The sequence below is a fragment of the Bos taurus genome, unplaced genomic scaffold (assembly GCF_002263795.3).
Source record: "Bos taurus isolate L1 Dominette 01449 registration number 42190680 breed Hereford unplaced genomic scaffold, ARS-UCD2.0 Super-Scaffold_1723_ScbfJmS_2085, whole genome shotgun sequence".
Lineage (NCBI taxonomy): Eukaryota > Metazoa > Chordata > Mammalia > Artiodactyla > Bovidae > Bos > Bos taurus.
The window spans coordinates 4,192,680-4,209,078 of record NW_020192292.1 but is presented as its reverse complement, the minus strand read 5'-3'; the positions used below and the strand labels follow the sequence as shown (position 1 = coordinate 4,209,078).

Here is a 16,399-nt window from a genome sequence, read left to right as displayed (position 1 = left end):
TTTAATGTGAATAACCATTAAAGAACTAGAATATGATCATTCACTATCTTTGCCAAATTTTATCTGATTTCCTTCAAAATAAGTTATACATGATGGTCTCACAAAGAGAGAAGGAGTAAAAATCAATGTTAAATATTTCTGTTTGTTTGCTTGTGAGGGATACCTGACAATAATTCCTTAGTCCCTGTCATGCCTTGACCTAAGTGATTTCATATGATATATTTATAATGTGGTTATTTATACAGTGATTAAGGGTAATGACTTTTCTCACATGGATGTATTTCTATTCTTTAGAAAATAATCCATCCACCTGGTTCCACTTTTAAGATAACTAAGTGACTCTGTTAATAGGAGCCAAAGATAAAGCTATATGGGACCTTAAGCTATATAGACCTTTGTGTGCTTAAACCACACAAAGTATTAGTTCAGCTGTCTTTGAGAGAAATTGGATGTCTAAGTAATCTTACTAGATGAGAACAAGACAGTTCCTCATAACTAGCTTCTGAACTTCTTTGTATTGTATTTCTTGTATTCTGTGATAGCATTCAAGCAGTTTGAAATAGTCGTATTTAGAATGCTAAGTACTCATCGTAACACAGATGCTATGTATGTTGAGCAACAGAAATGTAATTCAACTTAATTCAACCTTAATTCAACTATAATGGTCTCATAATTCACATCCTATCCAACCCTTTAAGTGTTTTAACTTGGAGTCTTTGGTGTTCTACTTATATTTATATATATATATATATATATATATATATATATATATATATATATATATATATATAGTAGTCTTTGGCATTCAACATCTTGCCCCTTGACTAACTTTCCTTGTGCAAACTCTGATTCTGGTACTTTCTTGTTCAAAAATCATCAGTGGCTGCCAATTGTCTATATGTTCACCCACTTAACCTTGAAGTCTGGGCCCAATCTCAGTGTACCTTAACCAGTTTTGTCTGCCAGTGTTTCTTTTTTGCAATAAAAATGATAGTCCCTCCCTTCCTCAGCCCTGTCTTTAGCCTATAGCTCAGTTCTGATCTCTTAAGCTTATCAGTCTCTGGTGAGTAAGACCAGAAATCAGAAACTTAATTATTTGAAGCCAGAGTGCCTGAGATGAGCCTACCAAGCTGTAATCTCCTTCCTGTTCTCCTCCATCACTGCAAACACCTCGAGATTATTTGGCAGTGGTAGGATGACAAGAACACGGGACTTAGAATGAGGGCTTTGTCACTAGGTCCTTGGCTGCCCTGGGCTGGGGACTCTCTCTCTCTTTTGGTGGGTGATGCTTAATCTTGGCAGGATAACCCTAGTCTGTAGTGGTGAGTTTCTTCTTTTAAAAAAATATTTTTGTGTGAGTTTCTTCTTAAGCTTCCAACCTACTAAATTAGGGCATCCTCACTGAACCTTATCCCCCTAGGCTGGGGCCTTGAATACCACCCACTTAATTTTGGCTCTGAATACAAATATCCTTGTTGAGGGCCCTGAAACAATTAATCGGAGATCTAAACTTCATTCTTAGGTTCTTGCCAGCTTTGTCTCCTGAATAGCATCATATGCTGGAGAAGGCAGTGGCACCCCACTCCGGTACTCTTGCCTGGAAAATCCCATGGATGGAGGAGCCTGGTGGGCTGTAGTCCATGGGGTCACTAAGAGTCAGACATGACTGAGCGACTTCACTTTCACTTTTCACTTTCATGCATTGGAGAAGGAAATGGCAACCCACTCCAGTGTTGTTGCCTGGAGAATCCCAGGGACGGGGGAGCCTGGTGGGCTGCCGTCTATGGGGTCGCACAGAGTTGGACACGACTGACTCGACTTAGCAGCAGCAGCAGCAGCAGCAGCATCACATGCATAGGATCTTTATTTACCGCTGGGCTTCAAACTGCTCTATCCACTCTTTTCCATGAGTGCTAGACTGGAATGTTCTTAAGTTTACCACACCCTAGATGTGGTATCTAGAGCTGGGCCTGGCAAATTAAGGCCCTTGAGCCAAGTCTGGCCCAGCTCATTTATGTGTTTTCTAAGGTGGGGCTACAATGGTAGAGTTGAGTAGTTGCAAGAGAAACCTCATGACCTGCAAAACCATAAATATTTACTATCTGATCCTTTACAGATAACTTTTGCTGACCCCTGATCTAAAGCCAGGTGGTTCCCCTGGCCATGTCTTTGCTTGTTCTTTGATAATTCCTCACTCTTGTGCTGCCAGTCGATAAACCCCCAAAATCCCAGTTCACTGAAACTATGAAATATGATCCAATCCATTGAAACTACTTCTAATTAATTTGCCTGTTTCCTCTTTGTCATCTTCCTAAAATATCCTTTCTCTGTGTTTTGATTTTTAGTGGAAGAGATGCTATATTCATAAAGACTGTTAGTCTTATGTCTTTTGATGTCACATCAGGTCCTAGTATGAAATTATTTTTCAATACGACCTTCCAGTATCTCTAAGATTAAAAAGGACTAAGATTAGTCCTTTTAGTTTTTCAGTGTCTCTAATATCAAGTCTTCTGAGCTACGTGTCATCTAATATCTCCAGTTGCCAGATCTTCTAGATCTTCTGCATGTTACAGTTTCCATGTTTTCTACTCTCTGGCCTGCAGTATCTTCACTGCCAATGTTTTCTAATCTCCTTAATATCAGGGTCTTCTAATATCTTCAAAAATTAATCTTCTAATTCTACGTCTTGCCTTTCAGGGTCCAGAGTTCTAAATGCCATTTTTTCCTATGTTCTCAATCCACCAATGCCTCCTAGACAGGTGTTCTAGAGTCCATGTATTTCATTGTGTACAAAAGTCTAGCTCTTCTAATATCTTACAGCACATAGATAGTTCAGTTCCTGCAATTTATAGTATCTCTAAAATCCTGATTTTACAATGTTTTGTCATCACAAGTTCCTCTAATGCCCAAGTCTTTCAATATCTCCAAGAACCTGGTTTTCTAACATTGAGGTGTTCCAACATCCTTAGTGTTTGAATAGCTCAGTCTCTCTTGATCTTTTAATGTCCAAGTGTCCTAATGTCCAGGGCCGCCAACATCCTTGACTTACAGCATCATGAAAACTACATCTTCCAAATTCTATGTCCTTTAACATAAATATGTCAATATCCAGGTTTTCCAGAGTCTCCCAATATCCAGGCCTTCTGATTTTAAGATTTCTAAATGTCTAGGTCTTCTATTGTCCATATCTTCCAATGTTTAGGGCTTCCAAGGTACAGGACTTGCAGTGTCTTTAGTTTTCAGGGCTTCCAGTATCCATTAACTCTAACACTCAGGGCCTCCAAAGTCTCCAATGTCCAGAATAACAAATGTCCTCAAAATCTAAGACTTCCAATGTCTCCAACATCCTGTGCTTCCAATGTCTCCAATGTCCAGGGTTTCCAGTGGCGCCAGTGTCAAGGTCTTCCAGTGACTCTAGATCTTCCAGCAACTCCAAGTCTTCCAACTAATTCCAAGTCTTCCAGCAACATCAAGGTCTTCCAGCTAAACCAGTCTTCCAGAAAATCCACGACTTCCGGTCAATCCATGTCTTCCAGTAAATCTAGTCTTCCAGCAAATATAGGTCTTCCAAAAAATCCATATCTTCCAGGAAAATCCATGTCTTCCAACAATTTCAAGGTCTTCCAGCCAACTCATGTCTTCCAGAAAATCTTTGTCTTCCACCAAATTCAAGTCTTCCAGCTAATTTATGTCTTCCAGAAAAATGCAAGTCTTCCAGTCAATCCATGTCTTCCAGAAAGAAATCCAGGTCTTCCTCTCAGTCCATGTCTTCCAGAAATATCTATGTCTTCCATCAAATCCAGATCTTCCAGAAAAATACAAGTCTTCCAACCAATCCATGTCTTCCATCAAATCCAGTCTTCCAGTCAATCCACGTCTTCCAGACAAAATCTATGTCTTCCACTAAATCCAGGTCTTCCAGCAAAGCCACGTCTTCCAGAAAATTCATGTCTTCCTATAACTTCCAGGTCTTCCAGCAAATCTACGTCTTCCAAATAATCCAGGTCTTCCGGACAATTCGGGTCTTCCTGAAAATCCATGTCTTCCAGAAAAGCCATGTCTTCCAGGAAATCCATGTCTTCCATCAAATCCATGGCTTCCAGAAAATCAATGTCTTCCAGGAAATCCATGTCTTCCAGCAAATATTTGTCTTCCAACAAAACTGTGTCTTCCATCAAATTCATGTCTTCCAGCCTATCCATCTCTTCCAGAAAATCCTCGTCTTCCAATGAAGGTGCACCTTCCAGGAAAATCCACGTCTTCCAGTAAATCTTCGTCTTCCGATGAAGGTGCGCCTTCCAGGAAATCCACGTCTTCCAGAAAATCCTAGTCTTCCAATGAAGGTGCGCCTTCCAGGAAATCCACGTCTTCCAGAAAATCCTCGTCTTCCAATGAAGGTGCGCCTTCCAGGAAATCCACGTCTTCCAGAAAATCCCTGTCTTCCAATGAAGGTGCGCCTTCCAGGAAATCCACGTCTTCCAGAAAATCCCTGTCTTCCAATGAAGGTGCGCCTTCCAGGAAATCCACGTCTTCCAGAAAATCCCTGTCTTCCAATGAAGGTGCGCCTTCCAGGAAATCCTTGTCTTCCAACAAAGGTGTGTCTTCCAGAAAATCCTCGTCTTCCAATGAAGGTGCGCCTTCCAGGAAATCCATGTCTTCCAGAAAATCCCTGTCTTCCAATGAAGGTGCGCCTTCCAGGAAATCCTTGTCTTCCAACGAAGGTGTGTCTTCCAGAAAATCCTCGTCTTCCTACACCTCCAGGTCTTCCAGCATCTCCAGGGCTTCCAGCATCTGCTCGTCTTCCAGCATCTCTGTGTCTTCCAGCATCTCCACGTCTTCCAACATCTCCACGTCTTCCAACATCTTTACGTCTTCCAGCATTTCTACGTCTTCCAGCATCTCTACGTCTTCCAGCATCTCCACGTCTTCCAGCATCTCCACGTCTTCCAGCATCTCCATGTCTTCCAAACAACTACTCAGTCTTCCAAAAGCAGGCTCAATATCTACGTCTTCCAACGTCTCTGGTGTACCGGTCTTCTAACATTCAGGTCTTCCAGTGTCTACGATATCCAGGTATTTTAACATGTTCCATAGTTCAGGTCTTCCAAACTTTCCCCAGATCCAGACCTTTTTAAAATTAGTCTTCCCAAGTCCAAGCCTTTCTACGTTCAGATTTTTCCATAGACAAGTCTTCCAACGCAAATATTGCTGCTTCTAGTAGAATTAGCTTTAAAAAATTGAATAAGGCATTCCTTCAGCCTAGTAGTGTTTTTTGCTACTAGGAAATGTGTATTCATTCTTTACAACTTTTAAAGATAGTGTTTATTAAACAGCTTCTTGAGAATAAACACACATAAGATTGCTGTGATAAGTTTTGCAAATTTACTAATGCTCCTATTTTTTTTTATAAAGTTAATTCCATTTGGTACAAGTGAAATTCTTATTTTAATGAGAAAAACTCCTGTTTAGAGACTTTATTATTTTAGATAAAGCTAATATACAGTGTATTTATCCATTTGTTATAACATCAATTTTTGCAGTTTAATCTTATGTGGCATAAATTATAATAACAGCAACAACATTAACATAGCATTTGCTATGTCCAGGCACTGTTCTAAGGACCTTACATGCATCAACACATTTAATCTTCATAAGAACCCATTGAGGTAGATACTATCATCCCTGTTTTACAGATGGGGAAACTGGCATACAGAGGTGAAGGACATAACTCTTCAGTAGTGAGAGAAATAGGTCTAGGAAAGAATGTATAGACCAATAGAATATACACTGAAGTATTAATAGAGAAAGTCCCTAAAGGAAACTGAATACATTGTGCTGTGTTTACACAATGGAATATTATACAGCAGAGAAATGAGTGGACAACAGATAAACATATTATATATATAAATATGTGTAGACCAGGGGCTTCCCTGGTAGCTCAGCTAGCAAAGAATCTGCCTGCAATGCAGGAGACCTGGGTTCAACGCCTGGGTTGGGAAGATCCCCTGGAGGAGGGCATGGCAATCCATGCCAGTATTCTTGCCTAGAGAATCCCCAAGGACAGAGGAGCCTGGTGGGCTACAGTCCATGGGGTCGCAGAGTTGGACATGACTGAGTGACTAAGCACAGCACAGCACATCAAGTCCCAGAAGACTACATATAATAGGATGTTCTTTTTATATTAATTATTCAAAACAAGTACAACTGAAGGATATTTTATTTAGGTGTACATATATACTAGGGATTAAAAATATTTTATGAGAAAGTAAAGGAAAGGCAATAAAAAATTTAGGATAATGGCAATTGGGACTGAGGAAAGGCGGTTGGAATAGAAGTAGAGGGAAGTCATTGTCAGTATTCTAGTGCTGCTCAGGTTTGATGGGTTAGTGGGTGGTATTCATTCTATAATTAAAACATATTGACTAATTATTGTGTGATTATTATGAAATTAAAGAACAAGTCTGCATGTTCTATGACAGTGTGAATGGATGACTCATAATCCATTTCTGTGCACTTGAATTTTACAATATTTTCTTAGGCAATTATCTCTGTGTGGTGGGAATATATGTGCTTTTTGTTCTCTTGTGTCTCTTTATTCTCTGAATTTTTATAGGGAAAATACAGTATTATCTTAATTGAAAGACAAGCCTAAAATTACGATCTCAAATATGTTAAAAATGCATAATAAGGACTGAAAAGAAAAGTGGCGACAATTTAATGCCTCTGTGTGGTGAGAATTCATATCACTTTTTCTCTATTTCCTTATAGGTTTTTAAAAAATCCAAATGTTATGAAGTGAGCTTATGTTATTTTTCCTTTTAGAAAAATAATACATGCTTATCATGAAAGTAAAATTACAGTGGTATATAAAGTAATAGGTGAAAATATCCCTCTCCTAGTCCCAGAGCCCAGAGATAGCCGTGATTATTTGTTTGTTTTGTATCTCCAAGTTCTTTTTCTGTTTATGTGTTCTTGTGTGTTTTATAAAGCAAAATTATCCTATACTTGTTATTCTACAACTTGATCCACCCGCACCTCCCAGCCCTGGGATCAATAGAAAGTCATTGTAACAGCCAGTAGAGTTCTATAATAGGTGAACCATTTAATTTATTCGATTTTTTCCACATGATAGATCTTCAGGTTGTCAACAGTTTTTTTTTTTAACTGTTACAAATAATATTATAAAAACATTTTTAAAATCTATCTTTTGCACATGTAGAAATATTTTTGTAGACTAATACCATAGAAATAAAACTGCTAGATCAAAGGGTTTGAGCTAAACTGCCCTCCCGGCATGCCAGACACTATTATTATTTTAAATTTCTGTCAGCATTTTGGATGAAAAACCCATTCTCATTCATTTCTTTTCCCCTAATCACCAATTAAGTTAAGCATCTTTTAATATATTTATTAGCTATTTATATTTCTTCTGTTAGAGATTGCTTGTTCATATCCTTTGCCTATTTTTCTATGGAATCATTTGTGGGTTTTTTTTTTTTTTTGCCTTCTTGATTTGTAGGAGGTCTCTGGATGTTAGAGCTGATATCCTTTTGTCTGCTATATACTGCCAATGTCTTTTTAAAAGTTTATTTAGGATGGTATTTGGCAAAATTTTAATTACATAAAAAAGCAAACATTTTAATCTTTCTTTTATAGCTTCTTGGTTTTGTCTTATATTTAGGTAGGCTTCTGTAACCCAAGATTATAAAAATACTCTCCTGGGACTTCCCTGGCAGTTCAGTGGGTAAGACTCAGTGCTCTCAATGCAGGGTGCACAGATTCGATCCCTGGTTGGAGAACTAAGATCTCACATGCCTCATGGCAAGACCAAAAAATAATCTCCTATATTGATTCTAATATTTGATATATTACTGCTTAGTGTCTTAATCCATATGTGGTGTGTATGGTGAAAAGTAGGGACCTATGTTTACTTTTTCAGAAGAGAGCTAGTTTTCCTAATCTATTTATTGTATTGAATTATATTTGCACCAATTTGGAATTCTCTCTGTGGGTATGTTGTTTATGTTTCTTTTCTGTTCAATTTTTGTTTATTACTGAGCTAGTATCTCACTGCTTTAATTATTGCAGCATTATAATATGTTTTGAAATGTGCTCCCCACTCATTATTCTTTTTTTTTTTAGCATTTACATGGCTATTTTTGTACATATTCTTTTTCCAGATGTATTTTACAATCAACTCATCAACTTCTATGAAACAAACAAACAAATTCCTCAAAGTGCCTTGGAATTTTTGAGTAATGTGTCAAGAATGGACATCTTTACAATATAGAGCTTTGCATTTGTCTTGTATCCAGGCATGATATTAAACTCTGTTCTTAGTTCTGTGGGAGTTTATTCCAGTTACTGATCTTAAATTCCGAGATACACAATCATGTCAGCTGTAAATAATGAAACGTTTGTCTTTTCCTTGCTGATGTTTATATCTAACATTTTTCCTTTTTAGCACATTGGTAAAGATCTTATGACTTCCAGGACAACAAAGATTTGTATGACTTAATAAAGAATAGGTATCCTTCTCTTGTTTTGGGCCTTAATAGAAATAACTCCTTGTTTCACTCTAAAATATGATAATTGCCATTGTTTCTGATAGATACCCTTTTTCAAGTTATGGAAATGCCCTTCTGTTCCTTACTCTAGCTTGACTTATAGTTTTGTCAGGAATGTATATAGAATGTTATCAAAGGCCTTTTCTGGTATCTATGAAGGTGATAATATGGTTATTGTCTTTAATCCATTAATGTATTAGTTACACTAAGACTTACTAATGTTGATCTATTCTTGCATTCTTGGAATAAAACTGACTTGGTGGTGATGCTTTGACTATGTTGATATTCCATTTAGAATATAAATCTCTGTTTTAACAAGTCCCTGAAGTAGTGCCTCCTTAACATTTTCAAATCATGGCAATTAAAGCAAATGTGTATTTTCTTTTTGTTTGGTAATAATGTATCATATTTCTACATATTAAATCAAACTTGTTCATTGTTATTCAGTTTTTCCCTTTTTAACTGCTTTATCTAAATTTTCAGATAAAAGTATGGAGTATCTTTTTAACCTTTTTTGCTTTACATATTTAAACTTTTTTTCCATTGTTTTAAATTTCATGATTTTCTTATTGCATTGTGTTAATTTACAACATAAAGATACCTTCTTTAACCCATTTAATGCTTCTTGCTTTGACATTTCTTTGTTATTCCTACTTGGTTCTTGTTAGCATTTGTCTGGTGTATCTTTATCCACTCCAATATTTTCAACTTTTTTGTGTTTTGTTTTGAGTTTATCTTTCCAAAATAGCATGTGATGTGATTTTTTTTACTTCATCTGAGAATGTCTGCCTTTTAATTCATAATTAAACCTTTCACATAGATTACAGTTCTGTCAAATTAGTAATAATTCTGTCATTTAAACATTTTTAGTTTTTTTTCTTGCTAGATTTGTCAAAGTGCATTTCCTCTTTTTATATAGTGGTTTAGAAGTTTGAAATATCATTTCTAAGAGTGGTTGCACTAATATTTAAATGCATATTTTATTTTATATATTTTTGCATTGTGAAAAGTTGTTTAAAGTGAGCATTTAATTCTTTTGTAATAAAAGAAGCATTTAAATGTATCCAGTATTTGTTCATTCCTTACCAGTCTGATTCTCCTTGCTCAGGGAAGATCATAGTGGGTCTTATCGCATCTGGAAGAACATACCAAAATTTGTGTCTCTATTCTGAACCAAGCTCTGCATCAAAAAGGTTCTATCCTCATTAACAATGTGAAAAATGAGGACGAGCTCAGGTGTTCATGCCGTGTCTGCCCTCAAGTTCCCAGTAGGTGAGAAAGCCCACAGATTCAATTTATAATAATGTCCAGATTCAGATGGTCCTAATACAGAGTTTGTCTGAGGACTGCAATCATATATGCATTTTATACAACTTGTTTCTTGCTTACTTAATTTTGTCCCTCTCGAGCCTCATCATGGACGTTTGACCTTTCACAGAATCCACTGGTTTCAGGAGACCAAAATAACTTTTTTAATGTTCAAATTTTCATAGACCAGTAGTGGTGATTTCATGCTGACTCCTGTGCCACAACTCAGACACCTTTGAAAGTGTGCTTGCTTCCTCCCAAGATCAGGATGTTCAGGTTGATTTTAAAGAATGCCAGTATCTAAGGACCCCAGTTTCTTTTTATTGAAAAGACCAATCTCAGGATGCTAGGAGTGGAAACAGTTTCACACGACTGCTTGGGGTAGAATAGGGTAACATGGTGGCTACTCTCCACATTCACAATGAATCAAAAGGATTACTTTTCCCCCAAATATACCCACATTCATGTTATTGCTTTGAAGTCACTGTTTTTGTTGTTGTTGTTGTTGTTCTGGTTTAATGAGGGCTTATTAATCCAATTTTTCATTTTTGTTTTGATGCTACTAACTTTTTTCCTTTTCTACTGGCTTTATTATATGATGATAGGTGTTACAAAGCCATACCATGAGTTCAAATGATAGCACTGGCAGCCTCAGTCCCAGTTTAGCAGCTTCCATTTTTCTCTATTAGTTTATATTTCTTTAAAATGGCCACAAATTGCATAGCTCCAGACAATCTTCATCAAACCCCAGTGTTCTGCAAAGAAAAATCTCTACCACCGCCAGAGGAATTTAAAAGTGTGGGATGTGAGTAGCTCAAATAGATTATCAAGCAGTTCTCTAAAAGGTATCATTAGTGTTTTTTTAAATTTGGGAACTAGTATCTTTTGTATTGTTGCAGGCAGTTTGAACTCCAGTTTCTTAAAGGCTTTTAGAATAAATGCAGACATTTATTATCTCAGTATGGACCAGTTCATCTTTGCAAACAGCAATTATCAGAAAATGTAGATAACATCAAAAATCATCAGACTTAAAAATTTTATCCAGAAGCTTCAGGTGGGCTCATTTTTTAACTCCTAAATAATTCACAATTCTGTTTGTTTCATAAGCACCAACACATGAAACACCAGAAATTTAAGATAGCAAACCTCAATTGCAATTCTATGTCCACATCAGTTACTTACCCCCCTTTTTCTCACCCTCATCCCACACCCACTAATCCAAGTAGTGACATTCTTCACATGCTTTCTTATTGAAACAAGGACAAAACAGTTATTTAAAGTTTTACAGCAAAGATCAACATGGATTATGATGTATCATTTCAGTAGCCCAATTTTGAGTTCAGTGTTAAGTTGATCACCATAGAAAAGATAAACAAAATCCCTCTCTTCCAGATTACTTTGTCGATAGGGCCTGTATTGCTTACCTATTTTGGTATAACAAACCACTTCAAAATACAGTGGCTTAAGTTGATAATCTTTTTACTATTATGAGCCTATGAATTTGCTGGGTGTGTCTTCTTCATTAGACTCGTGTCTGCAGTCAGCTATGGGTAAGTTAAGAAGCAGCTTTTTTATCTTGGCTGGGTTCTTTCAGCCAAGGGAGTTGGTGATGGACTGGGAAGCCTGGTGTGCTGAAGTCCATGGGGTCGCAAAGATTTTGGACACAACTGAGTGACTGAACTGAACTAAACTGAGTTCTTTCACATATTGGGGAATTTGTTAGAATAAGCTCCTCTGGTAGTTCATTTGGTAAAGTATCCACCTGCAATTCAGGAGACCCTGGTTCGATTCCTGGTTTGGGAAGATCTGCTGGAGAAGGGAAAGACTACCCACTCCAGTGTTGTGGCCTGGAGAATTTCATGGGCTGTATAATCCATGGGGTCGCAAAGAGTCAGACAAGACTGAGTGACTTTCACTTTCACTTAGAGTAACAAAGCGTGAGTATTTGGAGGTGGGGCCTTTGGGAAGTAATTAGGTTATGAGGGTAAAGCCCTTATGAATGGATGTTTCCATTTCAGAGAATATATTCAATAGAATCCCAGAATTACTGAAAATTGTCTCTGCCCAGATGTCAGCAAGAAGGTCCCAACACTTACCCCTCCCACAAAAAAACAACAAAAACTGAACTGCATGCCAATGAGAATATCCCTTGGAGAGCTCCAGAGTACCAAAAAGAAGTACAATAAAGAAGCTGAAAGAAAGGAACAAAACAACTGTAAGACAAACAGAAAACAATGAACCAAATGGCAATACTAAGTTTTCACTTACCAATAATTACCTTAAATGTACATAGGTTAAACTTACTAAACAAAAGTCATACAGTGGATGAATGGATAAATAAAGATGATCTAGTCATATGCTACCTACAAGAGACTCACTTTAAGTTCAGTTCAGTCACTGAGTCATGTCCGACTCTTTGTGACCCCATGAACTGCAGAATGCCAGGCCTCCCTGTCCATCACCAACTCCTGGAGTTTACCCAAACTCATGTCCATGAGTTGGTGATGCCATCTAACCATCTCATCCTCTGTTATCCCCGTCTCCTCCTGCCCTCAATCTTTCTCAGCATCAGGGTCTTTTCAAATAAGTCAGCTCTTCACATCAGGTGGCCAAAGTATTGGAGTTTCAGCTTTAGCATCAGTCCTTACAATGAACACCCAGGACTGATCTCCTTTAGGATGGACTGGTTGGATCTCCTTGCAGTCCAAGGGACTCTCAAGAGTCTTCTCCAACACCACAGTTCAAAAGCATCAATTCTTTGGTGCTCAGCTTTCTTCACAGTCCAACTCTCACATCCATATATGACTACTGGAAAAACCATAGCTTTGACTAGACGGACTTTTGTTGGCAAAGTAATGTCTCTGCTTTTTAATATGCTGTCTAGGTTGGTCATATCTTTCCTTCCAAGGAGTAAGTGTCTTTTAATTTCATGGCTGCAGTCACCATCTGCAGTGATTTGGAGCCCCCCCAAAAAGTCAGCCACTGTTTCCCCATCTATTTGCCATGAAGTGATGGGACCAGATGTCATGATCTTAGTTTTCTAATGTTGAGCTTTAAGCCAACTTTTTCACTCTCCTCTTTCACTTTCATCAACAGGCTCTTTATTCTTCTTCACTTTCTGCCACAAGGGTGGTGTCATCTGCATATCTGAGGTTATTGATATTTCTCCTGGAAATCTTGATTCCAGCTTGTGCTTCTTCCAGCCCAGCGTTTCTCATGATGTACTCTGCATATAAGTTCAATAAGCAGGGTGATAATATACAGCCTTGACATACCCCTTTTCCTATTTGGAAGCACTCTGTTGTTCCATGTCCAGTTCTACCTGTTGCTTCTTGACCTGCATACAGGTTTCTCAAGAGGCAGGTCAGGTGGTCTGGTATTCCCATCTTGTTCAGAATTGTCCACAGTTTATTGTGATCCATACAGTCAAAGGCTTTGGCATAGTCAATAAAGCAGAAATAGATGTTTTTTGGAACTCTCTTGTGTTTTCAATGATCCAGCTCAGTGAAACTAAGCCATGCCATGAGGGGCCACCCCAGATGGATAGGTCATGGTGGAGGGATCTGACAGAATGTGGTCCACTGGAGAAGGGAATGGCAAACAGACTCACTTCAGAATTAAATAAACACAAAGGCAGAAAGTGAAGGGATGAAAAAGATATGGGATGGTGAATGGTATGAAATGAGTGAAATGTGAATGATAGCCATAGGAAAGCAGAGGTAGCTAAATTTATACTATACAAAATAGACTTTAAGTCTAAAACTATTTCTAGGGACAGAGAAGGTCATTATATAGTGATAAAAGGTGATTCAACAGAAAGATACAACAATTATAAACCTAACACCCTTGGAAGGAAAGTTATGACCAACCTAGATAGCATATTCAAAAGCAGAGACATTACTTTGCCAACAAAGGTCCGTCTAGTCAAGGCTATGGTTTTTCCAGTGGTCATGTATGGATGTGAGAGTTGGACTGTGAAGAAAGCTGAGCACCAAAGAATTGATGCTTTTGAACTGTGGTGTTGGAGAAGACTCTTGAGATTCCCTTGGACTGCAAGGAGATCCAACCAGTCCATTCTAAAGATCAGTCCTGGGTGTTCTTTGGAAGGACTGATGTTAAAGCTGAAACTCCAATACTTTGGCCACCTCATGCGAAGAGTTGACTCATTGGAAAAGACTCTGATGCTGGGAGGATGGGGGCAGGAGGAGAAGGGGACGACAGAAGATGAGATGCCTGGATGGCATCATGGACTCGATAGACATGAGTTTGGGTGAACTCTGGGAGTTGGTGATGGACAGGGAGGCCTGGCGTGCTGCAATTCATGGGGTTGCAAAGAGTCAGACACGACTGAGCGACTGAACTGAACATTAAGGAAGCAAATATTGACAGATTTGAAGGCAAAAATTAAGAGCAATCAATAAAAGCAAAGGACTTCAGTATCCCCCAATTACAATAATGGACAGAAAATCCAAAAAGAAAAATCAATAAAGAAATAGCTGACTTGATCTCTAGACTAAAAGGACCTAACTGACATACATAGGACATTCCATTTATAGCAGAAGAATATGTGTTTGTATATTAGACTGTATACAAAAATCAACTCTAAATGGATTAAAGTTTAAAATGTAAGACCAGAAGCCATAAAATCCTAGAAGAAAACTTAGGGTAAAATCTCCTTGATGTTGGTCTGGGCAATGATATTTTGTGTATGACAGAAAAAGCATTGGCAACAAAAGTAAAAATAGATGAATGGAATTATATTAAATTAAAAAGCTTTGTTTGCCACAGCAAACAAAATAATCAATGGAGTGCAAAGGCAACCTATGGAATGGGGGAAATATTTGCTAATCATGTATCTGAGAAGAGGTTAATACCTAAATTGTATAAGAAACACGTACAACTCAGCAAAAACAAAGCAGGAGAGGGACTTCCCTGGCAGTTTAGTAGTTAGGACTCCATACTTCCACTGCAGGGGATCCCATTTCGATCCTAGTCAGGAAACTAAGATCTCACTGTGTGGTGCTGCGGGGGTGGGGGAGGGGGGTGGAGAACAAGACAAAAAAGAAAAAACTCATGAAAAATGAACAAAAGCATGAATAGACCTTTCTCAAAACAAGACATACAAGTGGTCCATAAATACACGAAAGGTTTCTCAGGACCACTAGTCGTCAGGGAAACCAAAACCATAATGGGATATCACCACACAATTGTTAGAGTGGCTATTATTTGAGAGACAAAAGACAGCTAGTAGTGATGGGGATATGGAGAAAAGGGAACACTTGTACACCGCTGGTGGGAATGCAAAATGATGCAGCCACTATAGTATGGAGTTTTCTCAAAAATTAGAAATAGAGCTACCATATGATCTAGTAATCCCTCTTCTGGGTATATATCCAAGGAAATGGAATCAGAATCTCAAAGGGGTACCTACACTTCCACATTCATTTTGGCATTATTCACAATAATTCACAATAATTATTCACCAAGATACAGAAACAACCTGAGTGTCATTGATGAACAAACATAAAGAAATGTAGTGTGTGTGTATGTGTGTATATGTGTAGTAATAGGCATACCTAATTTTATTCTGCTTCACTTTATTATGCTTCACAGATATTGTGTATTTTTTTAAAACAAATTGAAGGTATGTGAGAACCCAAGCAAATCTATCAGTGCCATTTTTTCCAACAGCATTTGCTCACGCCGTGTCTTTGTGTCACATTTTGGTAGCTCTTGTAATATTTCTAACTCTTTCATTTGTTATTTGTTATGATAATCTTTGAGCAGTGGTTTTTGATTACTATTGTCATTGTTTTGGGACACCATGAACTATGCCCCCAAAAGACAGTGAATTTAATCAATAAATATGTGTGTTTGACTGTTACAAAGTTGGTCCCTCATCTCACTCCCTCTTCTTTGGCCTCCCCATTCCTTGAAACATAATATTAAAATTATGCTCACTAGTAACCCTACAGTGGTCTATAAGCAGTCAAGTGAAAGGAAGAGTCGTAAGTCTTTCCCTTTAAATCAAAAGCTAGAAATGATTAAGCTCTATGAGGAAGACATGTTGAAACCTGAGACCGGCCAAAATCTAGGCCTCTTGCACCAAACAGTTACCACGTTGTGAATGTCAAAGAAAAGTTCTCTAAGGAAATTAAAAGTGCCACTCCAGTGAACACAAGTGACAAGAAAGCAAAATATCTTTATTGATTATAGGAGAAAGTTTTAGGGATCTGGATAGAAGATCGAACCAGCCACAACCTTAAGTCAGAACCTAATCCAGAGCAAAGTCCTAACTCTTCAATTCTCTGAAGGCTGAGAGAGGGAAGGAAGCTGCAGAGGAGAAGCTTGAATTCGGCAGAGGTGAGTTCATGAGTTTTAAGGAAAGAAACCGTCTCCATAACATAAAAGTGCAAAGTGAACCAGCAAGTGCTGAAGCAGAAACTGTAGCAAGTTATCCAGAAGTTCTAGCTAAGATAATTAATGAAGGTGGCTACACTAAACAACAGATTTTCAATGTAGAT

General features: G+C 37.9%; 1 long non-coding RNA gene across 1 annotated transcript; it reads left to right on the top strand.

The window, feature by feature from the left end:
* The first annotated feature begins 802 nt into the window (after nucleotides 1-802).
* On the top strand, nucleotides 803-9,630 carry LOC132344804 (uncharacterized). The gene is made up of 2 exons (XR_009493783.1): nucleotides 803-5,073; nucleotides 8,181-9,630. It is a non-coding gene; the product is annotated as an uncharacterized lncRNA (long non-coding RNA).
* The last annotated feature ends 6,769 nt before the right edge of the window (nucleotides 9,631-16,399 follow it).